This window comes from Anthonomus grandis, chromosome 3 (genome assembly GCF_022605725.1).
Source record: "Anthonomus grandis grandis chromosome 3, icAntGran1.3, whole genome shotgun sequence".
Lineage (NCBI taxonomy): Eukaryota > Metazoa > Arthropoda > Insecta > Coleoptera > Curculionidae > Anthonomus > Anthonomus grandis.
The window spans coordinates 36,113,588-36,131,762 of record NC_065548.1 but is presented as its reverse complement, the minus strand read 5'-3'; the positions used below and the strand labels follow the sequence as shown (position 1 = coordinate 36,131,762).

General features: G+C 30.2%; 1 protein-coding gene across 2 annotated transcripts in view; it reads left to right on the top strand.

Moving 5' to 3' along the window:
* LOC126734471 (cyclin-dependent kinase-like 4) overlaps positions 1-18,175 on the top strand; it is a 102,053-nt gene that overhangs the window by 51,070 nt on the left and 32,808 nt on the right. Inside the window, exon 1 of one of the 2 annotated variants that reach the window (XM_050438120.1) lies at positions 7,493-8,025. The exons of the other annotated variant lie outside the window; for it this stretch is intronic. The gene's annotated coding sequence lies outside the window, so the exon portion shown is untranslated. Of the gene's footprint in view, positions 1-7,492; positions 8,026-18,175 lie in introns of those variants that run through there. 2 annotated transcript variants of the gene reach the window in all.

Genomic DNA, 18,175 nt, shown 5'->3' with positions numbered 1-18,175 from the left:
AAATTAAATAACTATCAACAAATTTGTTTTTGAAGGTGGTAGACAATGGTACAGTGAAAACATCTTGTCGGACTTGCATTGTCTTATTTATTTAATGTAACACGACGTTTCGGTTGGTAAGTATCTCCAACCGTTATCAAGTGTAAACTGATATCAGTTTACATTGATACACTTGGAGACTGAAATTTTCAAGACCGAGTTAGAAAATTGCCTTTTTCTTTACTAATTTGTTGATAAACATCTTGTCGGACTTGCATTGTCTTATTTATTTAATGTAACACGACGTTTCGGTTGGTAAGTATCTCCAACCGTTATCAAGTGTAAACTGATATCAGTTTACATTGATACACTTATTTATTTAATGTAACAGGACGTTTCGGTTGGTAAGTATCTCCAACCGTTATCAAGTGTATCAATGTAAACTGATATCAGTTATCATATCAGTGATACAAACAGAAACATCGGCCATCAATAAATTTATAATTTGCCTTCTTTTACAAAGCGTCAACCGGAACATAAAGTGGAACGAGAACAGAAACGTTTTTGCACTATAACTAGGTCTAAAAGATGGACCAAAAAAATGGCCGAGCTACAACGAAAATGGGATCTGCGAACGTCAACACGCCTATAACCAATCACATATATTTATATAGTGTTTGGTATGTTGGTCGTAAGGATAAATCGGAGCGTAAACAGTACCGACAACAGGAACGTTTTGCAATATACCTTACTTAAAATAATCTTTTATTAAATTATTATAGGATTATTTTTAAGTCTAATGAACTTTTCTCATTAAAAATGTGCCGAATATGCACCTCAAACGACAAATGAAAAAATGCTCCCAATATAATATACATACCGGGTGCTGCGTCGCCGAGCGAAACATAGGAAATCCCATGTAAATTTTAAGGGGGTCAATTATTGGCTTCCCTGTACATTTTACAGAAAAAATATATTTTTGAAGAGACCAATCCGGCAAACCCTCGTGCAAAGTTTCAAAAAATTTTAATAAGCGAATCTTGAATTATTTAATTAAATGTAATTGCAAACCAGACACCAGCTATCAGCAAACAATTTGTTATAAGGCCTTGTCAAATCTGACGTACAGCCGAATACAAGAAATGTTTATGGTTGATGTAGTATCTGAAAACATTTCACATACTGCTCTAAAACTGTTTCCCGCATAATGCCACTTAATTATGGCTATTTTTTCGTCGATTGAATAATTCATACTTGTTTTCAAATATCGACTGTCACTGATTTATTGACACTTTTCCTCGCGTCAGTGACAATATTCATCTTACTGGTGCCCGTTTGGTTTTACCTGAACCGAAAATTTGGTAATTTTGCAATTACATTTAATTGAATAATTCAAGATTCGCTTATTAAAATTTTTTGAAACTTTCCACGAGGGTTTGCCATATTGGTCTCTTCAAAAAGTTTTCTTACATTTTTGCTGTAAAATGTACAGGAAAGCCAATAACTGACTCCCTTAAAATTTACATGGGATATGATACAATACGGATATGGAGGTATTTTATTACCGGCAAAATGTAAGTCCAATGATTTGAAAATCCATCCAAAATCTAGCCCAAACCTTGGAAAAGATTATTTTATCCCGATTAGAGTTACGTGGAGCTGTTTTATTGAGTAACCTTGTCAAATTTTGTCTTGAAAAAGTATTCACCACATAGATGGCAGACCTTTCTTAGCAACAGAGTTAGCCATATCCAAGAAAATATTTCACCCGAGCATTAGTAATTTGTCCTTACCAAATGTACCTACCAACTTTATTTGTCCTTAACAAGTGATAGAGTATGATACATGGCCTAATGGAATATCCTACCTCTACCTATCTTGGTTAATTTATTTACTAACTGTTTATCCTCCTTGGCTAATTTAGACCTCCCTTTCTTCTACAGTCCTCTGAATATTGGGCAGAGAATGTAGTTGGAATCCCGATTTTATAGTATCTCGAACAAGAAAGATAAATGTTGTTCGCGACTTAGTGTGTACTAATATTTAATAAAATATATAGTAGTAAGTGGGTAGGCCCTTTAAATGAAGATGATTGATACAAAGCAGTAATGCTTCTTGTAAAAGGAGTATAGTATTCGCTGAGACCATAGCTCAGCTTAAAGATAAAAAATGTATTTACAATAAGAGTCTTCGTAAACTAATTTTTTTCCACTTCAGTTTACTTAGGGTCGGCGGACAATTATTAGCAAAATTTGATGGTGATTACAGAATAATAAATGATCACATTGATCACATAACAAAGTATTCGAACGCTAATTACCTTACCACTAATGGGAGCTACTACAGTATATAATACAAAAGCGTGAAACCTTACATTACCGTTCCAAATATTAAATTAGAATACTAGCGCCTTCTGTTACTGGTAGCTCAAAGCTTAACATATTGGTTAATGATGAATATGAAACAAAGAAAATCGAAGGTCCATATTCGATCCGAGCATGTGGAGCTACAACAAATAAGACACCACCATCAAAAATCCCCGCGCTTCCGAGCGATCCGAACATAATAAAATTACTAATACTCTGGTTAGGGATGGCTGCCTAATACTGGAACTGATCTCGCGGAACTGATCCTTACAGTTGGAACAGTGGACTACCTGATCCACTAGAAATTTTACGAGTCTAAGTTCGAGTCCGGACTCGTTTACGTTTAAACGATAATGCCAAGTACAAGTAGCGCGAAGCGCCCTCGGATCGGTGTTTGTTTATGTCGTATTGATGGTTCCTGGATTGGAGTCCGAACTAATTTTGTTTGGTGTGATGCGGACGGACTGGCACTGTTTTGTTGATATTCCGAAATAGTCGAAATACTCTTACCTTATTATTATTATTATTATTGTAGTTTGGGTTTTAAATTACAACTGATGGGGATTTACTCAATGTTATAATAACCACAGTAGGTACCTATTTATTTTTAAGTATTAAACACAGAACAAAAATGGTATTTATTTCTTATATCAAAAAAATATAACAAAAAACATACTTTAGTAGTAAACAGCAGAAAAATACAAAACAAAAATTATATTTAATTCTTTTACCAAACAAATATAACAAAAACATATTCTAGTAGTAAACTGCGAAAAAATGCAAACAAAAATAAAAAGTTCTTATAAAAAATATAATACCCACATAGGAAACAAAAAGTACATTTTAGGAACTGCAAAAAGTACGAAACAAAACTAATTTTCTATAATTTTAACGACCGACGGACGGACGGAGGACGAAAGTTGCTGTGCTTCCAAGAATAGTAAGATAATTTAATATCAATACCGACAAATAATCTATGTTTTAAAAACAATTTAGTAGTAGCTACTAATTTTAAACGAATGGCATTATTTAAATGAATGGCATAATTCTAACAGAACATGGTACATCTTATTTATATTATTTTTGTTAACATTTAGTTATTTGGTTATTATGCTTTTTTGTTTAAATAATATCGCAAAGAATTAATTAATTTTTCTCAATACGTTTTTTTTTTGATTTTCGATTCGGTTTTAAGTTTTGGCTTTTTTTTTATAAACATTAATCGGCGTCATTTTAGTTCCATAGGGCGCAATGTACTTGGATTCCGTTCGGAGTTCGGACTTGAACTTGAAACTGATCCGTGGAACAGGTATTTGCTTGGACTGGATCAGTTCGGAACTGATCCGTAAAATTTGTTGGATCAGCCATCCCTAACTCTGGTCGGCTAGCCAGTCCCGCTTCCCCAGCCAATAGGATAAACATTGAGAAATAAAAGGAAAAATTAGTGGGTAGGCAACCCAACAAACACCGTAAAGTGTATTCGATCAAATGGCAGGTACGGCAAATTCAGTTTTGCCGGTTTGTTTTCATTCGGTGTGAAAGCGCGGGATTTGTCGCGTATTGATTTGTTTTGATCTGCGGGAAATATCATTTCGGCGTCTTAAAGTGTTTCACTTCGTTTAAATTTAATGTACGATTTTAATTAGTGATACTGTGGTTTATAATTGCAAAATTTAAAGAAGTTGAGGTGATAAATTAAAATATAGGTTCTTAACCTAGCTTTTTTTATTTATATGGACTGCGGACTAAAATCATATAGTTATATAGGTAAAGGTAAGACAATATAGGTAAGCGTTAAGTGAAAAACTTAAAAAAAAATAAAAAATGAGTAACGGATGTGTGCAAGAAACTGATGAAGCAATGGTTGTAACTGTAAGTACAAGTACCGATAGGTCTGATATTGTTAATTATATTTTAGACTTTTTAGAGCATGGGTTTGTGGCGAATATACATATAGTGAACATGCGCCCCAGATGCATGAGCTTGGCAACGCCGGCGAGGATCGATCAGCTGTGAACTGTCAAGAATCGCCTCGGGACTATACAGACGCCACTAAAAAGCACCCGATTCCCGGCGGTGATCGTGTATGTTCGGAGAAAAATTCGGTCGTTTGACGTGAATGACAAGAATAACGACACGAATGTTCCCGCGTTTGTTAGTTGTTTACTTACGTAAAAAAGCTCCAACTAATTTGATCAATTATTGCGATTATACTGAATTTGTTTCTTTGTGAAATATTGACCATATTGTTGCTTATAGTGTTTTAAAATAATACCTGAAAAGCTGTATCAATTCCAATTTAGCGATTTTAGCTGTAAAGATGGACGGCCCTACTCAAAACTCAGAATCAGGACCAAACTATCAACAAAAATTTGTGCCACTTATGCAGTAAAATGTTTTCTTCCATTTCAGCATTGAACAAACATATTAAAGTTATTCATAAGCAGCAGCTCCCAGATAACCCAAAGTCACACATTTCTTGTCCCTTATGCAAAGAGACTAAGTATTCTTGCGAGACTTATTAAAGACTTGAAGCTCATTTACAGGTTAAGTCATGATATCAAAATAGAGTCCTCAACTTTCCATTTTTCCAGTGAAGAAACATTTGAGGAATGGTTAAGAGAGCATAGAATAAGCACAAACTATGCACTTGTTCGCACAAGGAAAATTGAAGACAAGATTAAAAAAGTATATTGTTGCAATCGAAGTGATCTTAGAGGTAATTTGTAGCAATTTCAATTGTTCATTATGGTATGTGAGCAAAGGAAGGGAAGCGATTCTGTTTTAGGTGAACTCCTCGGGCAATGTTCTTTCAATAATATTGAAGCTAGCCATAGTCTAGAAATTGAAACATTTGTTAATGAAAAGACAACTAAAAATCAACAAGTAGCAGTACAACGATTGAACAAGCAATCAACAAGAGAAATTGAAAGTGTATCAAACTTTTTAAGATCTTTAAATGATGAAACTTATGATAAGTAAGTTATCTTTTTATAAAATTATATAAAATATATTAACATATACCTGTAAATGTCTAGGTGCATGAGACAACTGACATCAATGATGGAACAGATAAATAATACAAATACACAAGTAAACGAAAAATGGACAAACAGGTTTATTTTCCATCAAAGAAGAAGAAGGAGCAGTAAATAAAAATAATTAAATGTATATTTTTTCTATTTATCAGTATTTTTTTTTATATAATAGTAGGTATATTTTTATAGGTTTAACTATATATGTATGTATATGTGTATTATAATTTTTTATGTAAGTTTTAGGCAAATATTTGAAGTAAATATTTTAAGTTTCTTGCAGTTTCTTCTTATGAGTACTAATCGAAACTGCGAATTGTAAATTAGTATTTTAGCATAAAATAATTAAGTTTCTTTTCAAATCAGTCATAAACATGTCTTTGCAGCATTTATAAAATAAAAATTGTTAATATATGGTACATTTATATAACAGTATAACTAATTAAATCCGTTGTGTTTTCACTTACCAAAATTACCTCTCTCCCTAGGTATAAAAGTTATTTAAAAAAATAGGTACTTATTTCAAAAAGATTAATAACATTTATATATTTAAGATTAAAATTAAAGTACAATACTACAATATTTTATAAATTATGTTTTCCATTTATTTATTTTTTTCTAAATATACAATACCCTATTGTTTAAGTTGGGCTTTTCCTTTTGATATGTCCACATATAGAGAACTTAAAAAAATAATAGTTATTTGTATAACGAAAGGGAGCAAAGTGCATAATTTCCTTAAGTGGGTGAAGTTTGATCCAGCAAAAGCATCCACAGTGGGGAAATGACACTGCTCCTACAGTGCATAATTTTCTACTTTCATTCTTATTAATAAGCACAATTTAATGTAAACATTAATTTCATAAAAAATAAGCAAGATATAGTCAAATAAAAAAATTCAATTATGCAGGGAAATAAAATTAAAAATTTTCTTATAAGGTAGTAGAAAAATAAATTTTTCAAATAACACTTCCTCAAAAATAAACTATAGTAATTTTAAATAATATCCAAAATCAAATAAATCAATGTCCGCCCAAAGAAATTTTTCAAAATATTTATTAAAAAAAAAATAATTCAATTTCCATTCCATTGGATCGTTCAACCAAACTGCATTTTTTTGATACTTATATTAGGGTATTATGTATAAGATTAATAATTCAATTTTCTTGTTTGCATCCTTTATTTATATTTAATTTATTTAAAGAATCAATAATTAATATTATTCCAGAAACGCTTTTTTTTAATTTTAATTCAATTATTATTCCATTAATTATTATTTACATTAATTATTCTTATTGCCAGAAACCGTTGCTTCTAGCAGCAAACATTGCTCTTTTGTTGGTTGCCCGCCATTCACATATTTAAATATCCGAATGGGACAGTCGGAGATAGCCGAATGATGACGGGAATCGGGTGCTTTTTAGTGGCGTCTGGACTATACACCCCTGCGTTACACCGGTATGAAGGTTGAATGTGGCGGGGCCACGAACTTATAACTATACATGGACTGCCAATTCAATGAAAAGTAAATGACCACTACTAGGGGGCCGCCATTGTGCGTGATTGTGTCCTTTCGATGTTGGTCACTCTGACAAATTTTAATTGTGCCAACTGTAGGGAAACAAAACATCTAAAGTTCTTGAGAGGTTATGTTTACAAAAATACAAAATAGAAAGTTATTATTTGGTAAGAATTTAAGATAGTTGAGTTAGATCTGTGATTTTTCTGGTACTTCTTTAAGAATTTCATTAAAATTTATGAAAGAAAGTAATCCTCACCTAGAATGAGACAAAGTTTCAATCAACTTAGAATAGATGCGTGCACTTTAAAATATTTGTTTTATCATTCTGATAATCTTGAATCTTATAAATCCTAATACCATGAAAATCCTGATATTCATTTAACTTTTTGCTTGTATTTACTTAACAAATTCAGTTAAAAACACTTATTTTCTTTCTATTTTACTATTACTTTTTTAAGTTTTACTTTCCTTCCATGTACAGTGTTTCCACATCCACATTAATAGGTACAACCATATATAAGAATCAAAATATAGATGATTTTATGAGGGTTTGTAATTATAAAGGGTTTATATAGCCTGTTCCAGACGATATACCCTAGCGTCGTTTACAAATCGTCAAAAACTAGGCAATCCGCTATACTCACACGTCAAATGTCAACTTCATTACCGTTATTTAATATATTTTTTGTTGGCAACATAAAACATTTTCAGAGTGACCAACATCAAAAGGACACAACCACTATAAAAATGGCGGCCACCATGCAGTGGTCATTTTTGGGTATCGCGGCCATATGCATTAGCAGTCCAGGTATATTTTTAAGTTCGTGGGCGGGGCGGAATAGTCTGCCACCCAAGATGGCCGATTGATTCTGATTGTCTAATTTTTGACGTACATCAAATATGACAATAGTGACATTTTAACTGTCGTATTTGACGATTGACGATTGTCTTTTTTAAGTTTTCTTTGGGTGGAAAACAAGCCAAGCCTCATGATTTTCTTCCAATTTAAAGTTTTTAAGTAATTTTATAGCTTTTTGTAGTTTTTTTGAGTTCTGGGTTGATACATTATTTTACAAACGTGCCAACATCGAATCATTGTGCAACTACATAGAGCAGGAGACAGGTAAATTTCAATTATACCTAAGTGTTTTCTAATAATGTTTAGGTGTATCTTGGATGTATTATCATTTTCCAGGATATAATTATAGATTTAATCCTATTTTGGAAATATCTATGTCACTGTTCTCAATTTAACTTTTTTTTTTACAATTCAGTTTTAATTCTTGAACCTTCACTGGGAAAATATGAAGTATTTCCTTTTCCCTGTCTTCATCAAGATTAAGATATTCATGCAAATATCCTTTATTCACTAGTTTATATATGAGGAATTGCCCAGACAGTCACAGAAATCATAAATTTTTTTAATTGCCATTGAATCTATCCTTACAAAAATCTTAGTCTGTCATGTAAGTCCGACTAAAAATATTTGCTCCAAACACTTTTCTGGTTCTTAAGTAGAAATGATATTCACATGGAGTATAAACACAATACCTATTTGTTCAATTTAACAAAAACAGATTGAGATATACTTACAAAAACTGATTTCCCTAATCGACTTAATGCACCTTAAGTTATACACATTTATAGATGGATAGCCATGGTCATTTAGTCAATTTAGAGAAAAAGTTTTGGTTGGTTTATAAATATTTAAAGTATAAAATCAAAAGCCAACTTCAAAACCACAACAACAATCTTTAAGTATTGGTAATTCTAAAAAACAGAAAAATATTTGACAATCTAAAATGCCTTTAAAAAAACAAAAATGTTGAATATCCTCATTTAATACTCATGATTCTACACCTACACAATCAGAATAATTTTGTTTTTTAACTTTTTAGCTAAGATTTTAGTATGTAATATCTTATTTTTTTAAAATACCTAAATTACCTGAGACATTTTGATAGTAAATGCTATGCTTTTTACAGTACTATTTTTAAATTCATATTATTAGCTTAAAGTAAAATTATGGACTAATATCAGATCCTTTACGGTATTATTTAGAACCTTAATTGTAATCATAACTAATGTGATAATCAATACTTACTAATAATGAAAACTTATGTATTTTGGATCATTAGGATGAAATACTTTTAGAAGATTTAATTTTAACCTGATAGAATATATAATATTGTTTCATGTTGCATACTTACTGGAGACAACCCCACCTGACTTGTGACATCTTTACCCGATTGTGACTAATCAAAAGTCATATTTTGTTTTTATTTGCTTATACTAAAAAAATAAAATGGAAAAAACATGCATATTAACTCGGACATATGTATTTGTGTTATATCTAGTCATTCTTAATTAACTTATTTACAATGAAAAGCTAGATTTATTTCAAGAGATAGGTTCAGTTTCTGTCTTTATAAGAGCTTATATTTTGTTTTCCATAATTTGTGGATATATATTATTTTATTGCAATTGTATAGATGGTTAAAAAATATATATGTTTAATTCTTTATTTAGGTATTTGTTACATATTTCTTATCATGTTTTATACACTTATGGAAACAAAAAATAGCAGGTAATTTTTTTCTGAAACTCCAAAAATTAGGTTTTTTAGTTAAAATATGCTTTATACCTGCAACAATTCTATTTTTGTTATTGAAGGTGGTAGACAATGGTACAGTGAAAACATCTTGTCGAACTTGCATTGTCTTATTTATTTATTTAATGTAACACCATGTGTTACATTATTTATTTATTTAATGTAACACATGGTGTTACATTAAATAAATAAATAAGACAATGCAAGTTCGACAAGATGTTTTCAAATCTATTTTTTACATAAAAGGTGTTATTAATACCATACTTACAGTTTGCAGTATTTCATTTAGAATATATTGTAACTTTTTTATGCATTTTAAAATCCTTTGTTAAATTTATTTTAATTCATCTTAAAATAAAACATTAAAAAAAAAATTTAGCTTTGTTTTTTTTTATTTAAAATTTAGTCCCATGTCTATCGGGCCAATTTATAATTCTTGGTAAGTATCTATAGCTAAACATCTTAAATAAGCAATGTCTTGAGAACCAAATTTAAATTAAATAATATTTTAGTTGATGTGTTAATTCTTGATTAAAGTGATGAGGGATGTCTGAGATGCAATATTTTAATTTTTTCTCAACATTTAAAATTAACGATTTTAATTAAATGTGGGTATTTCTAAAATGATAAGCATATTGTTTTTTTTTTTAAATAAAATAAAATTCTATTTAAATATATCTCATCACTCGTCAGTTAACGCATCAACTTTGTAATGCAACTGCAAATTACTTGAAATTTAAATATCAGGCAATAGATCAAGCTTAAATTTCCCGCCACATGCCACCTAAGATGGATGCCCCCGTCTTTGTCAACAACGTCAATAAAGCTGTCAACAGAATTTCTGTCTGTTCATTAGGCAACACACATTTCTCTATATTTGTGTTCTGTGCCTGCGTTGGGATTCTAAAATCACGACTCGATCTCGATGGAAGCATCAATTGTCTTTTCTATTGATAAACACAAGAGTTTTCATTTATTTTGTTAAATTTTTTCGCCTTCGTGTTTTTTTATTTAAATATATGCCTATATTATTTCTTTAAAATAAAAAATTGTCGTTTAAAACCATCACTATCCATTGGAAAATCATAATTGAATTAATGGAAAATCACAAAAACTTGTTGTGTTCATCCACTTTTGGTATGTTTAAACGTTTTAATATGGCAACATGTGTGCAATCAATGGGACCTAGAACACCAGGGAAATTGGATCTCTATATAAATGTTAATTTAATAATTTCTCTAATGTCTTATATTTGAAAAATTAATGAATCGGTCAGCAAGGTGATTGTCAATAATTTCAGTAATTTTATGGATCCAATGACTTGTAGTAGTAGTTTCGCTAATTTCAAATTTAAAATCTTGTCCAATGCTTCTTTGGTAATAATATGTGGCATAAAATCTTGATATATGTACTAAAACTGCCCATTCAATGGTAACTCTATTTCTTCTGCCTCTATTATTAACAGAAGGTTGTGGAAAATAGGGTCGAATTAAATCTATTAGTTGTTGTGTTTAAGAAAGCTTCTTGATATACTAATGAAAACCTGGTATCATAGATAATATATATAATAACTAAAAATCCCTGGTATGACTATTGGTAAACAATAAATAAAACAAATACGTTTAAAAAAGGATGCTGCTACATTATGCACGTATTAAAAAAGGAAGAACCTATATCGTCTGGTGTATACGATATATCCAAGCGTGTCCCAGCCCAGCACTGGGATTCTAAAATCACGACTCGACACGATTACTCGATATGACTGATTCTAAATAAAATTTTCAGTCGTGAGTGTCTTGCGGATTACCTAGTTTTTAACGATTTGTCGACGACACGCTTGGGTATATCGTATACACCAGACGATATAGCTTTTTCCTTTTTTAATACGTGCATAATGTAACAGCATCCTTTTTTAAACGTATTTGTTTCATTTATTGTTTACCAATTCAAACCAAAGTCATACCAGGCATTTTTAGTTATTATATATATTATCTATGATACCAGGTTTTCATTAGTATATCAAGAAGCTTTCTTAAACACAACAACTAATAGATTTAATTCGACCTTATTTTCCACAACCTTCTGTTAATAATAGAGGCAGAGGAAGTAGAGTTACCATTGAATGGGCAGTTTTAGTACATATATCAAGATTTTATGCCACATATTGTTACCAAAGAAGCATTGGACAAGATTTTAAATTTGAAATTAGCGAAACTACTACAAGTCATTGGATCCATAAAATTATTGATAATCACCTTGCTGACCGATTAATTTTTCAAATATAAGAGATGAGAGAAATTAATAAATTAATATTTATAGAGATCCAATTTTTTTTTTAAAAAAGGTAAAAACACAAATCTACAGCATCACAAATATTTTATGTATTTAAACACAATTATATATATTTGTGATGCTGTAGATTTTGTGTTTTTACCTTTTATAACAGTGTATGATTTTTCGAAAGATCTAATTTCCCTGGTGTTATAGGTCCTATTGATGCACTCATGCTGCCATATTAAAACCAAAAGTGGATGAACACAAGTTTTTGTGATTTTCCATGAATTGAATTATTATTTTCCAATGGATAGTGGTGGTTTTAAACGACATTTTTTTATTTAAAAAAAATAATATAGGCATATATTTAAATAAAAAACACGAAGGCGAAAAAAATTTAAATTAAAATTCTTAGTGTTTACTGTTTATGAATAGAAAAGACAATTGACGTTTCCATCTGTCAAATATTAGGGAAAATAACAAATATATACCAAGAAACCTAAATCAAATCGAATAAAACGAGTTTAGCCGACGATTGAAATTTAGAATCACCCTTGTCGTCACGACTGAGTCGCGATCGAATTCGAAGTCGTGATCGTATCGAGATCGAGTCGTGATTTTAGAATCCCAGCCCTGCTTGTATGGTGAAAATCGGAATCGTACGTCGGCCATCTTGCTTGGCAAAATTGACAGGGAGCTGACAGACAGCTGTTGACATTGACTGATAGAACATCATTTGTCATTGTCATACCAATTGAGTTTGTTTTTCATTTCAATGAATGCAAGCATGGGTTGATTTTAAATTCATTATTTTTTTCCAAAAAGTTCTCTTTCAATATTGGGAGTAGTTTTAATTGATTTGCAGCAAGCAATTTCGTATCATACCACTTCCTGTGATTACTGAAACGAGACATAGGTATAGAGACTAAGAGACTGAAGCACCCAGAATGGATCAGAATTAATGTTTTTCTTACAACTTGTGTTTTTTAAGAGTTTCTTTTTATTTTATGTAACCATTTGTCCTTGAATTTAATTTTTATTAATATTATAGTTCTAAGATATGTTGTTAGTATTATAAGACACCAACAAACCATAATACTATGTAAGTGATATATGTTTATATGTATAATTGTTATATAATTGTTATACTAAAAAGTTTTTTTTAATTTTTAAAGAGTTTATTTTTTTGTAGATGGATATATTGTTTCTTTAAATAATACTCTGCTATAGAATTTTTAATAAATTTTTAAAATCTGTTTAATTTTTCTTTAGGAAACAGATACAAGTACATATTAAATAAGGATAATTCATCCTCTATTGAATCTATGTGTAAATAAAGTGAAGATATTATTAACCTAATAGGAATGCCTTTAGATGTATGATGAGAAAGTAGCAGAAAAATTTTGATAACCTTTTCTAATCTGTTTAAAATTAGGGTAGATAAATATAGACTAACAAAATACTTTTAGATTAATTCTAATTTATATAAGGTCTGTTATAATAAATTATTGTATATTATGTATATCATTTTAAGTATTTTTTTTCAGGAAAATTAATTAATGAATGTATTAAAGAAAAACAATGTTTTATATTCATTCGTCCAATTGGTGATATGTCGTACACTATTGTCAATTATCGCAGTAAATTAACTCATTTAGATATGTAAAATAAAGCTGAAAAGTTTTATCTTTATTCAGATCAATATCTGATGCTAACACCTAATCAAAAAGGCTCTTTTCCCTATGAGTAACCTTTTTGATTAGGCATTTGCTTTAGATATTACGATTAAATGATAAGATTGTCAAATTAATTGAAATTTGATTTCCCGGCTTAATTTGGCCACGCCTTTCTACCATTTTGATTGGTCCAATTAGACACGTGTAACTGTCAAGTTAGTTACAACCAGTGGCGAAGCGTACGAGTAGACAAGGTAGAAACTGTCTACCCAAAATTATCCAGTTATTTGTCATTAATTTATCACGTAATTATTTCATGTAATTGAGTAATTGTTGAATTAAAATTTTAAAAAAATAACACAGAACGTAGTCGCTATCCTTACTATTATTATATAGTATCTAAACATAATTAATCCGAAGGCGCGCCCCGCTTGCCGCACCGATTAAGGTAAAAATACAGGGCTGACACCCAATTAATGTAAACGAGCCCCAGGAAGACACATTGATATTTGTCTTCCGAAATTTGGAGCATATCGAACCAAATACGCATCAAGCAGGCTACAGAGGTCCGGCCGCATTCAGCCTATTACGTATGCAAAATTAACTCGCGGGGAAGACATTCGAGCTTTTGTCTATCGAAGTCGACCAGCTATTTTATTATGCTGTTGAGGGTTATTGTTTATGGACACGCTTGATCTGGTCGGCCGCAATACATCTTCAGTTTTGTCTGCATTTGGTGGGGGCGCGTGCTATAGTAATTTAATAATTAGTATTTTTATTTTTGGGTGTATAGAAAAGGTTTTTTAGTGGTTATTTATGAACGACTGTTCGATATTGGCAATTGTATTTTAGTTGTGTTTTTTTGTAAGTAGTATTTATTTTTATCTATCTATCTTTTTATGCTAGTAGTAATTATTTATTTCTTTTTTATATCACTACATAATTTTTCTCTTTGAGTTAATATTTCATGCGCTTTCATTCTGTATTTCATTAAAGTGAATAATATTAAATACACATTTTTTTCTAATTAATGATTTTTATTGTTTGTCTACCCGAAAAAAAAGTCACGCTTCGCCACTGGTTACAACAGTTTCCGTTGCCAAGCGAGAGGACGCTAGCTGATTTTTCAAAAGAATTTCTATCAGTTTGTATGCAACCACCACTTCTCTATATATTTGTGTTTGCTATTCACGATCCTCGAGACGACCACATGATAATCGAAACCTCATGTAATTAATTAAGTTCGTAAATGTGTTTACATATATGTATAAATTACATATATGTATATGTATAAATTAATACATATATGTGTGTTTATTTGTAGTTTAGTTTTTGATTAATCAATTAAAGTAAACTGTGAGTGTGCCTTACTTGCTCTCCGCCATTACTCACACACCATTACCACTCCACCTTACTTGCTTTCCCCTTATTATATTGTTCTATGCTCTCCGCAACGGCCACAAGTTTTCCTCTTTATCGTTTGAAGAACAAATTTTTATTAAAAATAAAGGTCGTCCGTTGCCTAAAATGTCGGGGCTTATAAATATTAGTAAGGGAAGTAACAGGGCGTTTTCAGAGAATTGGTATAATAAATATTCATGGTTAACAGGGAGCGAAACAAAAAACAAACTGTTTTGTTGGCCTTGTATTTTGTTTTCCATTAATAGGGGCAAGACTCAAAATCCGTGGTGTGAATCTGGTTACGACAACTTAAAAGAATTATTTAGGGTCTTACAAAAACATGACATTTCTAAAGATCACACTTATAGTCAACTTAAATTTGATTTATTTGGTAAGCAAAATATCTATATGTCACTAGATAATGCACAACGTGAAAACGCTATGAAACATAATGATATTGTCAAAAATAATCATGCAGTTTTACGTCGTTTAATTGATATTGTTATATTTTTAAGTTGTCAAGAAATATCATTTAGGGGGCATGATGAATCGAAACATTCAGTAAATCAGGGTAACTATAGAGAATTAATTAAGTTATTTAAAAAATACGATTCGGAATTTTCTAAATTATTATCTGATTCGAAAACATTTAGCGGGGTCTCAAAAACAGTGCAAAATGAATTAATAGAGTCAATAAGCCATATTTTAAATAAAACCATTGAGTCAGAAATAAACGAATCCACTTGTTTTTTTCTAGAAGTGGATGAAACAACGGATATTTCTTGTCACACCCAATTGTCAATTGTTGTTCGATATGCTATACAGAGAGATTTATGAGAGATTTTTAGGGTTCAGAGATATCAGTAAGAGTCACAAGGCCGAATATATTTTTAATATTATGAAGGACAATTTTAACTGCTTTGATATAAAAAATAAATTAGTGGGACAAACTTATGATGGTGCTGCAGTGATGTCAGGCGAACTAAATGGATTACAGGCAAAAATTAAACTATTGCCCCACAGGCGTTATTTACTCACTGTCATGCACACTGCATAAATTTAGTTTTGCAAGATACCTGTAAAAAAATTAAGGAATGTCGTATTATTTTTGTTAACTTAACCGGGTTTGCTTCATTTTTCTCAACCTCGCCTAAATGCACTTATATCTTAGAACAAATTGCTTCTAAAAAACTTCCAACAGTTTCTCAAACGCGATGGAATTTTAAATCTCATTTAATTTTCACTGTAGCAGAGTTACGTGAGGAACTTTTGGAAGTTTTTGAATTAATTATTGAAGGAGATGATTTTGAAACTGACGACATATTGATTCGAGAAGCAATGGGTTTACAAAAATTATTAAATGATTACACTTTTAACGTCTTTTTAAATATTTTTTAAAAAAATTTTTACTCAAACAGATTTAATTTTTAATATTGTTCAAAATCAATCTACTGACATTATTTATTCAAGAAACAGAATTACAAAACTTTTAGAAAATCTGAAAGAATTTCGTAGACATGATAGTAATTTTGAACACATAAGAAGTGACGTTTTGGACTCTCTTGATATTTCTGAACCTCCTAAAAAAAGACGAAAACAAAATGATGAGCAAGACATAAATCCTGAAAAACGTGCCTATTTTGAAATTTTAGATACTATAACAATGCAAATAGAGACACGCTTTGCAAATTTCGATTTAAAAATTTTTGATCTTTTTGAACAGACAAAATTTAAAAATTATTCTAAAGAATTTCCAAAATACTTATTAGATAAATTATTTAAAAATTAACCAACATTTTTTAATCCACTAAAATTAGAAAATGAATTAAAAGCTTTATATGGTGATCCGGATATTTGAGCTGGGATAGGTTAAGAGATATACAGTTTTATATATTGCAATTCTTTACAAAAAACAGTGCCCGAAATAAATAAATCATGATCATTAATTCTCTCATTACCACCAACTGCTGCCTCAAATGAACGGGATTTTTCATGTCTTAAAAGAATTAAAACATATTGTCGAAATACTATGAAACAGGAAAGAATGTCAAGCTTGTCACAAATCTGGATAGAAAAAAAACTTTTAAAGTCGTTACAAAAACCAGATAAATTCTACGATGATGTTATAACTCATTTCGCTACTCAAAACAACGTAGACTAGAGCTCATTTATAAACATGTTTAGTTTAGCAATTTACTTGAAAAAAAAACGCTAAAAACCAAAAAAAAAATAAGAAAATGTAAAAAAAACAAAAAAAAAATGTAAAAAAACAAAAAAAAAAAATCTCCTATGATGGTTATTATAGCTTGTTTTTTTAAAACATATTTTCTGAGGAGAACAAACAAAAAGATCCTGCCGACCCTGTCAAAAAATTCACGAGCCGCTACTGTGTTTTAATCATTCTTCGTTACATAACGGCACTGTATTTTTTATCATGGGTTTTCCCGATTTGCTTTTGACCGCAGTTTTATTATTCCAAAAAAAAATAAACAATTTTTTTATTGGTTTAATACAACTTCCCAAAATATCGTAGATGTGGTAAATTCAAAAGCCTTAGAAAATCACCAATATTGTTTTTAGACATAAAATTAATTATGTTCAGCACTACAAAAGAATAATAATTATGAAATATGGCTACATCTACGTACAGCGTCTTTCCTCATATCCCCGCTCTGCAGGAGTTAGGTGAAAACTAAAAAAACAATGTATACAAAACTTTTGGGGTTTGATTTTTAATTTTTGAATCCGATGTCAAAATTTTTTTTCTTCTTTAAAAAATGTCAAATTTCAACAGATGGTCAGTTTTTTCTTATGGAACACACTTTATAAGACTTCATAGTTAAAAAGAGAGGAATTTTCTGATTTCAAATATATATTATAGTTTAATAAAAGTAATTATTTAAACTTTTTTTCGAAATATCGGACTCCAAACTTAAAAAAAATAACATATTGAAGATCTTGGTAGGCTGTTCATTGATAGTTTTTGACGGTTATTAGAAAACAAATGATTTACAAAAACATCATTTTGCCTTTTTATGAGATAAAGTAGAACAATAAAACCTTAAGATTTAATATCTATTAAGCAATATTTACTTTTTTTACAAAAAATACATTATTTTATTAATTGTTTAACTTTAAATTAAATCCAGATAATTTTATTAATACAGTTTATATTATCTTATTCAGTTTTTGGTATCGTATTAATTAAAAATTGTCTATGTCAAACAATAACAATGCACCTCCTACCAAGATCTTCAATATTTAATTTTTTTAAAGTTTGGAGGTCTATGTTTCTAAAACGGTTTAATTGA